We start from the raw sequence: 11,057 nt of genomic DNA, 5'->3' as shown, positions 1-11,057 counted from the left end.
TCTTCATCTCTGGCCATTCCAGGCCTGGTGTTGCAATTTCTGAAAGGAGTGTGGCATCTTTGCCCCCCCTTTTCCCATACTCCTCCATCTTGGCGCCTTGACATTTTAACTACTTCACTCCATGCAGTTGAAGTTTATTTCTTTTAAGATTATCTTTCTGTTGGTGGTGTTGTCAGATAAGCATGTGGGGTAGTTGCATGCCTTATCTGTTCATCCTTCTTGCAGGTAATGGTTTTAGGGCCTCCCTGTGACTGAACACTGCCTTACTTTGCAATGTCCTCTCTCCTTTATATATAAATAGGCTGCTGGAGTTAATGGAATGCCATTCTCCCCCTTTGGATCTGAGGAGGAGTGGAGATTATATCTGCTTTGCCCTGTCTGGGCTTTGCAGTGTTCTTTAGACAGGACTCCTGCCACCAGACAGACTAAACATCTGTTAGTCTTTTCATGGGGGGCAGTCTTTGGGTCAGGCACTGTCTAAACAGCACAGGATTGTGGGTGCCACTGCCTTAGATTTTGAGTCTGTGCCAGAATGGTACATGCGTGGCATGGCTACATCTTGGACCCTCTTTTAAGGTTTGCCCTTTGTCTAATGTCCATCTCTTGTTGTGTTCATGTTGAGTTAATCTTCTGAGGTGGTCTGAGAGTTTTCCCTGCTCTTCTTTTATTACATTGCTTGCACTGGTCCTTTATATTTGTTTCACACTCTTCCATTGTGTGTCTCCTGTGAGTTTGTTGCCATTTTTCCACCCTGACGACTGCTTGGGTACAAAGCATCCCTAGCTCACTTATTGGGAACTATTCAGATAACCAGGGTTGCCTCAGCAACCTAATGTATTTGGTCCAGACAGTTATGAGTTGGTACAGGAATAATGTAAATAAACTAGAGGAGAACATTCATTTTTTAAGCATTTAATTAAAAATAAAATTCAAACCTTATTTGGTTGCTTTTTTTCTTTTTAAAATGTTTAGATTTATGTGATGTTTTAAGACATTAAAAAATTGTCTGCAATATAATGGCAAGTGAATATAGCTCTGCTCTTCAGTGTAAAGTAATACAAGACTAGCAGAGCTTACCACACATTAGTCTGCAAAAAATAATTAGGCTGTGAACATGTTGTGCAAGTTAAATGGAAAATTACCCAGATACCAGTGTGCTTCTACTTTTACATCTGACTTTTGGCACGTAGAAGGAAGGAAGTTTCTATGTTCAGCAGTGACATGTACATCACATTTCTGTCTTTGTCCTAGATATGTATTCTTGAATTAAGTTTTTAAATTATTAATTGTGTGTGTGAATATTTAATACAAATTGATTGATACTAAGTCCTGTATTTATGTTTTACAGAAAAGCCTTGGGGCCAAATGAAAAAGTAAAGGACTTTAAAGCTCAACATTTTGACTTTAATTCTCAAACTATTTAGTTAGACAAAGTAGATGCTTTATTTTAAATATGTCCTTGGATAGGCTTAGGTCTTTTTAAATTGTTTTCAGATTGGGATTTTTCCTAACCCTGTTGTATTGAATGCTGAGTCTCATTAAGATACATGGTTTGAAGGACCAGATGTCGTGAATTTAAGCAGATGAGCCCAGTTAAAGCTTACAATGCTTATTATTATCGGAGGGTTTGAGGAAGTGTAATAACTTAGAGTTGTTTGTGAAGCAATTATATAATTGTATTATATTTTACAACTTAAAACAGACAGCAAGGATGTCAAAGCAGTCAAACTGTCATTAATGAAGACAAAAGTGACGCTGAAAAACATGTACATGTATTTTAATTTGATTAATGGCAGAATAAAGTAAGAGATGTTTTACAGCATACAACAGTATGAAGGAAATTACTAGTGATATCACCTGTTACTGACATGGCTTATGTTACACATGTTAAATCATATTCATGTGAGTAACGTGTGCTTTATGTTTGAGGCAGACAAGGTAGAAGGGAGAGAGCAGGAGGAAGTAGAGGCAGAGTATATAACCATATGTACTGTCCACACCAATACATTTTGTTGTCTTCAGTAAAGTAAAGAAAACCATACACTAGTTCCAGGTCTGAAGGGAATATTCCACTTGAACAGATTAAGTGAAGTGAAGATTATGAAGGCACTTGATTAGGGTATTGACCATGTCAATCCAGAGGACCTCCTCAAGCTCAACAATGATTTAAGGAGATCCCAGGACACAAGTGGAAACTGAGCCTAAAGGCATTCAGAAGAGATCATGGAAAATATTTCTTCACACAGAGAGTTTTAGTGGTCCGGAAGAAACATAACAAAAATAGACTGGATGTGGTTTTTGGACCATTACGTTTCATGTGTCAAATGGTTCTAAAGTTTATGTTCTTATGTTCTCATATGTACATATACATTGATAGTTTATTCTGATTTCCAGGTGAACATAAAACTTAATTAAGTATCATATTCTGTACAATCAAAACCCTGGTGGGAGTAAAAAAGTCTTCCAGTTACAATAACAGCATGGTCTCCGGTGCTCAAGTCCAGCAAGTTTTAAAGGTCCCTGTAAACAGCTAATGTGGCTTGATTTGCAATAAACAACCACAACACCTGTGCTGTCCTTTATTTAATTCTGCCCCTCACTTTTCTCACCCCATAGTTTTTCCCCACCTACATGCTTGTAATATTAAATCGAGAAACTGAAAATGCTGAGGTCTTAGAGTTCCCTTTTTTGCACAAGCTTTAGAAACTGGTGGAAACTAGGGTGGCATATTAAATTAGCTGTACTGGGGCTCTCCAGGATCGGGGTTAGAAAGGAATGCTGTAGTTTCTTTACCAGAATGTTTAATTAATTGAATTAAATTCGACATTCATCTAATATTCAAGCGGGAGCAGAGCACACAACAACATACTAAGAAATGTAAAGACACTGCATAATTTAATGAATACTGGTTGGAAAACAAATTGTTAAAGTTAGAAACTGACTAATGTGATAACATGAACCAAAGTAATACATTAACACCCAAGTAGATACTGTTGCATAAACTATCTACAGAGGTAATCTGTATAATGTTTGAAACGCACTGGTCTGGCATCTGGACAGATTATTTCTATCACAGTGACAATGTTATATTCATGGTGCTTTTTGTCCTTCTTTCTGTGAATGGCTTTTACAAAAATATGAATGGTGAAAACTTGGTGTCAGAACTGGAAGGAGGAAATTGCTCAAAATAAGAAACTGACTAAGTTGAATCCAGTAAACATAAAGGCTTGGTTTTGTATTATTATTTGTTTTATCACAACTTCAGAAGAATTTACCATTGTCCATGAAATTACACTTAGGAAACATTAATCATTACAGGGACTTCCTCTTCTGTAAAATATTGTTATGTTCCATTATTTCTAACTGTCTGGTTTGAAGAATTGGACTCACCCAATAATTACCACTTCCGTTAGTCATTTTACAAGCATGATGATAATTTGTTTTTGTTTTTCTTAGAAAAAAAAAATCTGGACAGGATAAAAAATGTTAAAAACAAAGTTCTGTTTATTTTTTCCATGGATTTTTAAATAGAAACAATGAAAAAAAGAGGATCTTTACAACACAGAATTTATCAATGTGGAAGACAATGGTTTGTTTGTTTTTGTCAGATTAACATTAATTCTGAGGTCTGGAAGATAGAAACCCAACATGCCTGAAATTAATATCCAGAAAATGCACATACAATCATACACACACATACAGATAATACAGAATCTCCACACTGGTTGACGTGTCCTGACACAGTAATGCGACTTGGTCTGGTCTTGGCTTGACAAATATAAACCTTTCGGGAACCCAGAGCCAGCAAGATAAAGAGAGTGATGGGAATAATTCTTAGGAAAAAAATGATCAGTTAACCCGATTTATTCTGCCCCCCTTGTATATGTGCAGTTTTCCCTCTTAAACAGTTTTGCTCCAGTGTATAGTTGTCTCTCTATATACCAGCCTGTTTAAACTGGCAGCTCTCCTTACTGTATATTTGAATGCCTGTTCCAGACATGGTAGTGATGAGGGAAGACTGTGTTAGTATTATTATTGGGAACTGCACTTGACTGGTTGGTACTCAGTTCCAGTACTCCTTACCATGAGGTATAATTCCTTTATTTTAGTTTTACCACTCCAGTCAATTTATGATACATCTTTCTGGGCACCAGTTTGTATATTAGCCTTTTGTTTCTGATGGTGACTAGGAATTACTTTGGTTTCTCTTTTAATATTCCCCATCATTCTGTACTAAAACCCATTTTCTATTGTTTCAGACAGGTACCCTTTGTTTTGCTTTACTTTTGTTACTGCAATTCTTTAACTTTCTAGAGTTTAGAAATCATAACCTATATAAAAATACACTTTTTTCATATGCACAACTAACTTAGAGTTACCATTTTCAATAAATTAATTTATTTTGAATCCACTCATCAAATACAGAAATTAGCAACTAGGTCAAGATGTACCTAGGTTTATTAGAACAAAGAGAACTTGGAGATTGTTAAGCATTATATTATTGGATGTATCAATATATAGATTGCTAATTTACAGATAGTTCCAGGAGAAAGCACTCCAGCCAGTAAACAAAAAAGGGAGTGCAAATAATGTCTCTTCTACAATACACTTTTGCTTATCAGAAAGACTGATTGTTTGAATTAGTGGTTAATGTAGCCGGTGTCCTAGTTAATCATTTCAGTAATATTTTGTCCAATTACAATTATACTGAAGAATTATAATTACTTGAAATGTAATACAATTAAATGTTGTAATCTAATATGAATAAATGTTATATATTAAATACTGTACTTGTCAGTTGCAAAATGTGGTTGAAGAGTTTTAATGTTTATAACTATTAAAATATGCACAAAAAATATATTTTTAAAATATTAAAAATGTATGTAACTGGATTTTATCTGATCAATTATAGGAACTACACATTACACAATTGTAATTGCACTCATTTCTGGGGCCAGCTGGTTGAATTCTTGACACCTGGATATTTGAAAAAGCTCACTTAAATGCAGCTCTGAAACCTATTAAATTATAGTTTTTTCTAATGCCAAAGTGGATTTAGTTTTAATAAAACAAATAATTTAATTAAGCAGTTTGATTAGACAAATGAATCATGAACTGGGAAGGAACAAATATCAGAAGACAGAGGAAAGGGTTTGGGAAACCCAGCCCTACACAACAAAAATTGTTACAAATGTAGTAGATGGTTGTAGGGGACTAAAATGGTAAAAGATTAAATGGTAATTGACTATTATTAATTTGTCAAAATAAAGTAAAACATTCAGTTAATCTTAAATGAAATAACAAAGTTACTAACATCTGATAATCAGATTTTATTTTGCATTAAAGATAAACTATTATAAACGGACTTATTATGATTTAGAAGTTATATGTTCTCAATTTGTGAATATTAGTGTGGTTATTATAAAGAGGTAGAGTGAAAAGAATGTTTAATAAGCCTTAACTTGAAGTCTTTTTAAATTTACCAATATTCAACTGTGTAATGATTGACATTATCTAATTCACCACTTATCAACATAAACTGGTCTTTCTGTGTATGACACAAATCTTCCTTTTATAACTGATACATAGTACCGTGTCTGCTGTTGTCAATTTGACGAACATCATATGGTTATTCACCTTATATTATTTTAAAGTATTTTATCTGATTATCTAATTTATCTATCTTAATCTATTTACGTTAATTTACCTATCTATCAATGTCTATATCTGTCAGTTATTCTCACTAGATACATGGTATCTATGAGTACTGACATTTCTTAGTAAATAACAGTTAAGAATTTCATACATACAATGAAATGCTGTATTTGTGGACTTGCTTACATTGAAGTATATACAAGTATATGCACATGGATATAAAAATGAAACATTATTTTTAAAAAGTGTAAACTTTTCTTCCATATGGTAATTATAAATAATATTGCAAAATGTTTCATGCTGCATCTGTAAAAGTACACTAACACTAAGCATTATATTGCAGCCTTGAAATGCTGACATGGCTAAAATGTAGTTAGTGCTACAATAATTACATTATTGTATTACATTAAATTACATTACATGACCTATTTTTCCAAAGATTGTAAGGGATTTATGTTTTTATGTTCACTAGAATTACTGCAACATATTTTCAGCTCATTCAAAATGGGTGCACAGAGCCCCCATACATTTTTGAAAAATAATAGTTTGTAATAAACTGAATTCAAACTGTCGTTCTTACTGTTTAGTAAATAATTTGCAAACTTCAGAAAATCAGGCCTACAATTCCATATTCATAATTCATCTTGGAATTTTGCAAAAGAGACACAAAATATTAAACAGAAAAGCAGATATTATATATGTAGCATGAATATTAAAATAAAAAGTTCATAGCACTATCAGCAGCAAGTACAATTTAATTTAAGGTTTTGCCCTCTTATGGCAAATGTGAGAATTGTACTGCATGTTGAAATATGTGGTTCATTATCTTCTATGATTTGAGGATACATATGCACTTCCACACCACAGTAAACACTGCAGACAAATCCATTGCCAAAAGAAAAAGAATATTTAGTTGAACCAAATCTAATTCAAAGAAAAGTGACCTACTTCTGTACTATATAACATTTATAAGATCAAAACTCAAAACAGGTATATGCCATTACTACATGACTAATACAGTCCCAGCTACCTTAACAGTTTGCATCAGATTGGCAGTCATTTCAAATGTATGCTACTACTAAAAGTAAATTAGTCTCAGGTAAACATTAGTTTGTTCATATGGGGAACACGGGCAGACTTATATATTTATTCATTTTTTCTGCAATATTTTCAGTGAAGAGAGAGACTTTTGTGTAATGTATAAAATCCAGAATTTATATGTACTGAAAATACTGTTTGGGAAGGCACCTAAGATTTTTTGTTTTGTTTGGGAATGTATTTGTGTACACCAACAAAAAACTACAGGAAAAACAGTTATCTGGATGTAACACTTAGGCACATTTAACAATATGTGCAAGCATAGCTTTTTGTTGAATAGTACAATTGTGTTTTAACAGTAACATTCAACCCATAGATCTAGAGCTGCAGACAAGAACTCCTTTGTATGATCAGGGGGGTAGTAAACTACAGTAAAACTGTTATATACTATATTATTTACTATTTAGTAAATTATTTAATAAACAACATTTATTAAACAATTTTTTAAACAATTTAGTGTTTGTTTGCATGTGACTGTATACATAGACATACATACATACAGCATACATTTCTTTTAATATCTGGTTGTCATTGCAACTTTATGGTTTTCTTTTTATTTACCAAAAAATCCTCTATATTACAACATCATTTAGTTGTCTTCACTCAAGATTACAAGTAACATATCATTGTAATTTTAGACATTCTCATTTATTTATTTAGTAACTTTGATTTTAGATTTATATTATGGGCATTTACAACAATGACACTGCTGAAAAGATTCTTGTTTTTTAACATTTGTTTTGTTTTTAATAATCAACAGGTTAAATTGATCCCATCTCCTCTCTTCAAAGCTGGCTTCCATTTGTCCAGTGTTTTATTTAATAATGGTGGGACTTATGTATTAAGAAATTCAATATTGCATTAAACAACCTCCCAGATACCCACCCCAATCCCCCAAATACCCTACACAATACGCAGATTTTCAAAATTCATCTGTAAGGAACATTAACATGCTTTTTAACCTACAATCATGACAGACTTGTTTTTCAATAAACATATGTACATGTTGCTTACAATTGTTTTTATTAAGGATGTCATGATATTGTATTAGGAGTCCATGAAAGATGAGAAGTACCATTTTCTGAAATTAATAATGTGTGAAGAGGAGCTTTGGGACTGAATAAAAGCACTGACTATGTCATCTCATGTTGTGCTTGTCAATTTATACACATTAATTTCTTCATGTAAAACAGTTTTCTGGACTGAACCATGTTTACTTTGGGTGTAGTTGTGGTGTGGGGGAGATTTTTTTGCATAATAATAATACAAATATTGAATACTGATTAAGCTTATGTTGTTCTGTTACTGGTATCAACTGGATTTCTGTTGCTTTGAATATCAATTAGGTTCTATTGTTTTCTGTGAGGGTGGATGTCTGCAGATACTTCAGCTCTGAATGTGCTTTTAAAAATCGTGTGTTGTGTTGCATAGACACAATCTATCAATTATTAGATTATGTATACAGAAGAACATGTACAGCTTCCATGTAAGGTACTGCCAAAACAACATTTGAAGTATATTGTCTAAGGACATTCTGTCCTTTTGGATCAGTTTTGAGTTAATTTAATTGTCTTTCCATTGATGTCTCTGTTGAAGGCCTGTGCAAGTAAATCAGTTAGACATAACTAATTATGGTATTGTGAAACAGCCAGGTGTTAGTTGAAAGCTGTATATACACTTAAAAAAATCTGAGGGATTGATTAAAAGCAGATCAATTGTAGTAAAACTATTAGAATTTAGTAGATTGTTTATTTTTAATTCTCCAAAACTATTTTGATGGCTATGGGCATCTTAAACTCCAAAATCATGTTGACACCAAAAAGGGAAATTACAAATGCAGTATAAAAAATACCTGGGGATAATAATATAATTGGTGAAGGAAATAAAAATAAATATTTTTTGCATGTACATTTCAATTTTGTTAATTGTTTTAGGGAATATCTATTCATTTAATAAATGTTTCCTTGGTTGTATATCAAAACAGTAAGACAATATTGTAGGTGTCATCTTGGGAGGGGGCCTACAAAAAAAATGATCGTGTCAAAATTATAGAACACAGAAATAAATGTATAATATTGGAAAGGTGTGTATATCGCTCTGCAGTTGCTTTTAATGTGAAATTATGATTTTCTTTTAATACTGGAAATATAGCAATTTTAATTTTAGCACTATGACTGGTGCAAACATGACAGTTGGACATATATATATATATATATATATATATATATATAATTTTCTTAGTCAGTGGATCACCCAGCCAGCTCTTGTATGGTACATTATGGTACACTCTGATAGAACATGTAATAAATGCAGTTTTATCAACATTATACACCCCATGACTATATATTTACATTGGGAAAACAACAGAACGTATCCTCACTCAGGAAGGACATTTAAATAAAAGTACATGATGCAATATTCTTTTTTTTTGTCCATTTGCTGGGTCCAAGCTCTCTAGACTAGATCCATTTTAGATCTTAAAAAATTGGGCTTAAAGAGTTGCAATACAGAATCAAAGCTAGTAGTTTCCAATAGAAAGGTAACAGCCATTGTTTAATTAAAACTGTGTTTCTTTTCAGATTTGATTGCAATGAACAACAATTCATTATGATTTGCAATGGCTTGACTATTTGGGAGTTGCAAAGTTGTTGTTTTTTTGTTTTGTTTTTCATTACTCCAGTTTTATACAATGGATCATTGCTGTTTTGTTTATTCTTTGAAATCTTTCTAAAAATAACGATGAAATATTTGATGCACTGGTGAATAATACCCTTTAATATGATCACATTGACTTGAAAAGGTACATTATCTGAAATTAAAGTGTCAAATGTATTATGAAAAGGAAAGAAAACAAAGCAAAATATATTTTCACTGCTATTAAAACATACATATATGAAAAAAAAAGTTTTTTTGAAAAAACTGGACAGTTAAATAGTACTTAAATAAGCCATAACCATACACCTACTCTTGTGTTAGTAAAATAGCATTAAAACAGAATAATCAAAATATTACAAAATAAAAAACTGTCCAGTTTAATGTTTCAAGCAAGTTTCTTTATATCTCATTGTGGAGTTTGTTTTGTATTGTAGACTATGGCTGAAATAAAAAAAAAAAAAATTGGAAAGGCCAGAATAAATATATAATCAAATGAAATAAACGTACTTGACTTAATTTTTTTTTTAAATAATGGCAATTTTAAATTAAGATGGAGGAAGAATCCTCTGTCAAACAAAAAGCCATTAATGCACTGGAATACAAAATTGTGATTAGCAATATGTTTCACAGTGGGATGGCCCATCTTACTGTTTGTGGTAATTATGCAGTGATTTAAATCTACAAAAGGAAATATGAATTTACTGTAACTAATTTCAACATGGGATTAGAAGATGTTGTTTTCTTTTTCTGGGATAGTAATTTATAAAGCTAGAACACACTTTGGCTTCTTGATAATATAAGCTGAAATAAACAAAAGTATAAATGTACTCTTTCATTAGCTCCAGTTTGCCTAAAAAAGTAAAAGTTGATGTTTTTTTTAAAGGGGAGTAACTTTTAAATGTATTCTCTTGTAATTTCTAGTTCCTTAGTAATTTCTAAAAATTATTATGTATATATGTTTTTTATGCTCTAGAAGCGTGCAGAAGGAAACAAAAGGGAAAGCCGGCACTTGCAGTATGGAAGAGTGCACGGTACTGAAAGAAGCCATTTTCTTCACTGATTGCAGCTGATGTGTATATTCTACAGATCAGATTAAGTAAGACAAACAAACCCTTCTGTTGTTATCAGTTGTGATATTTCCCCCTACAATAATACTGCATGGAAACTACATTTTAAGTTTAATTATATCTACCTTTCATAAATTATATGGGACATTAGATATAAGGGGTTATTTTAAACATGGGGGCTACTATTGCCATTTGTGTATAGCATATTATCAGAACCTAGAGGAGGGAGTGTGTGAATTGCTGATTTTATAGGTGTTGCCTATGGGGGATTACAGGTGTGTGAGTTTATTCTCTTTTCTATTGAAGGTTATCTTACTTGTTGAGTGGTTTCTGCACATTGATTTCGGTTTTGAGGATGTATAATTTTGATTTTGTGTGTTCCTGTTTTGTTCATAGTAAACACTTTAGTTTGGAGTTGTATCATGTTTTGAGTTATCTGTTAAAACCCTTCTATGTGTGCTCACACTGATTGTATTTAACCTCTTCATTCACTGTATTGATAACTAGTGCCTGTATGTGAGTAAACTTTAATTAGCCTATGAAAGTTATTGTCTTATCATATCCAAGAGTCAACTTTTTAAA

This window comes from Amia ocellicauda, chromosome 12, assembly GCF_036373705.1.
Source record: "Amia ocellicauda isolate fAmiCal2 chromosome 12, fAmiCal2.hap1, whole genome shotgun sequence".
Lineage (NCBI taxonomy): Eukaryota > Metazoa > Chordata > Actinopteri > Amiiformes > Amiidae > Amia > Amia ocellicauda.
This window is presented reverse-complemented; position numbering follows the sequence as displayed.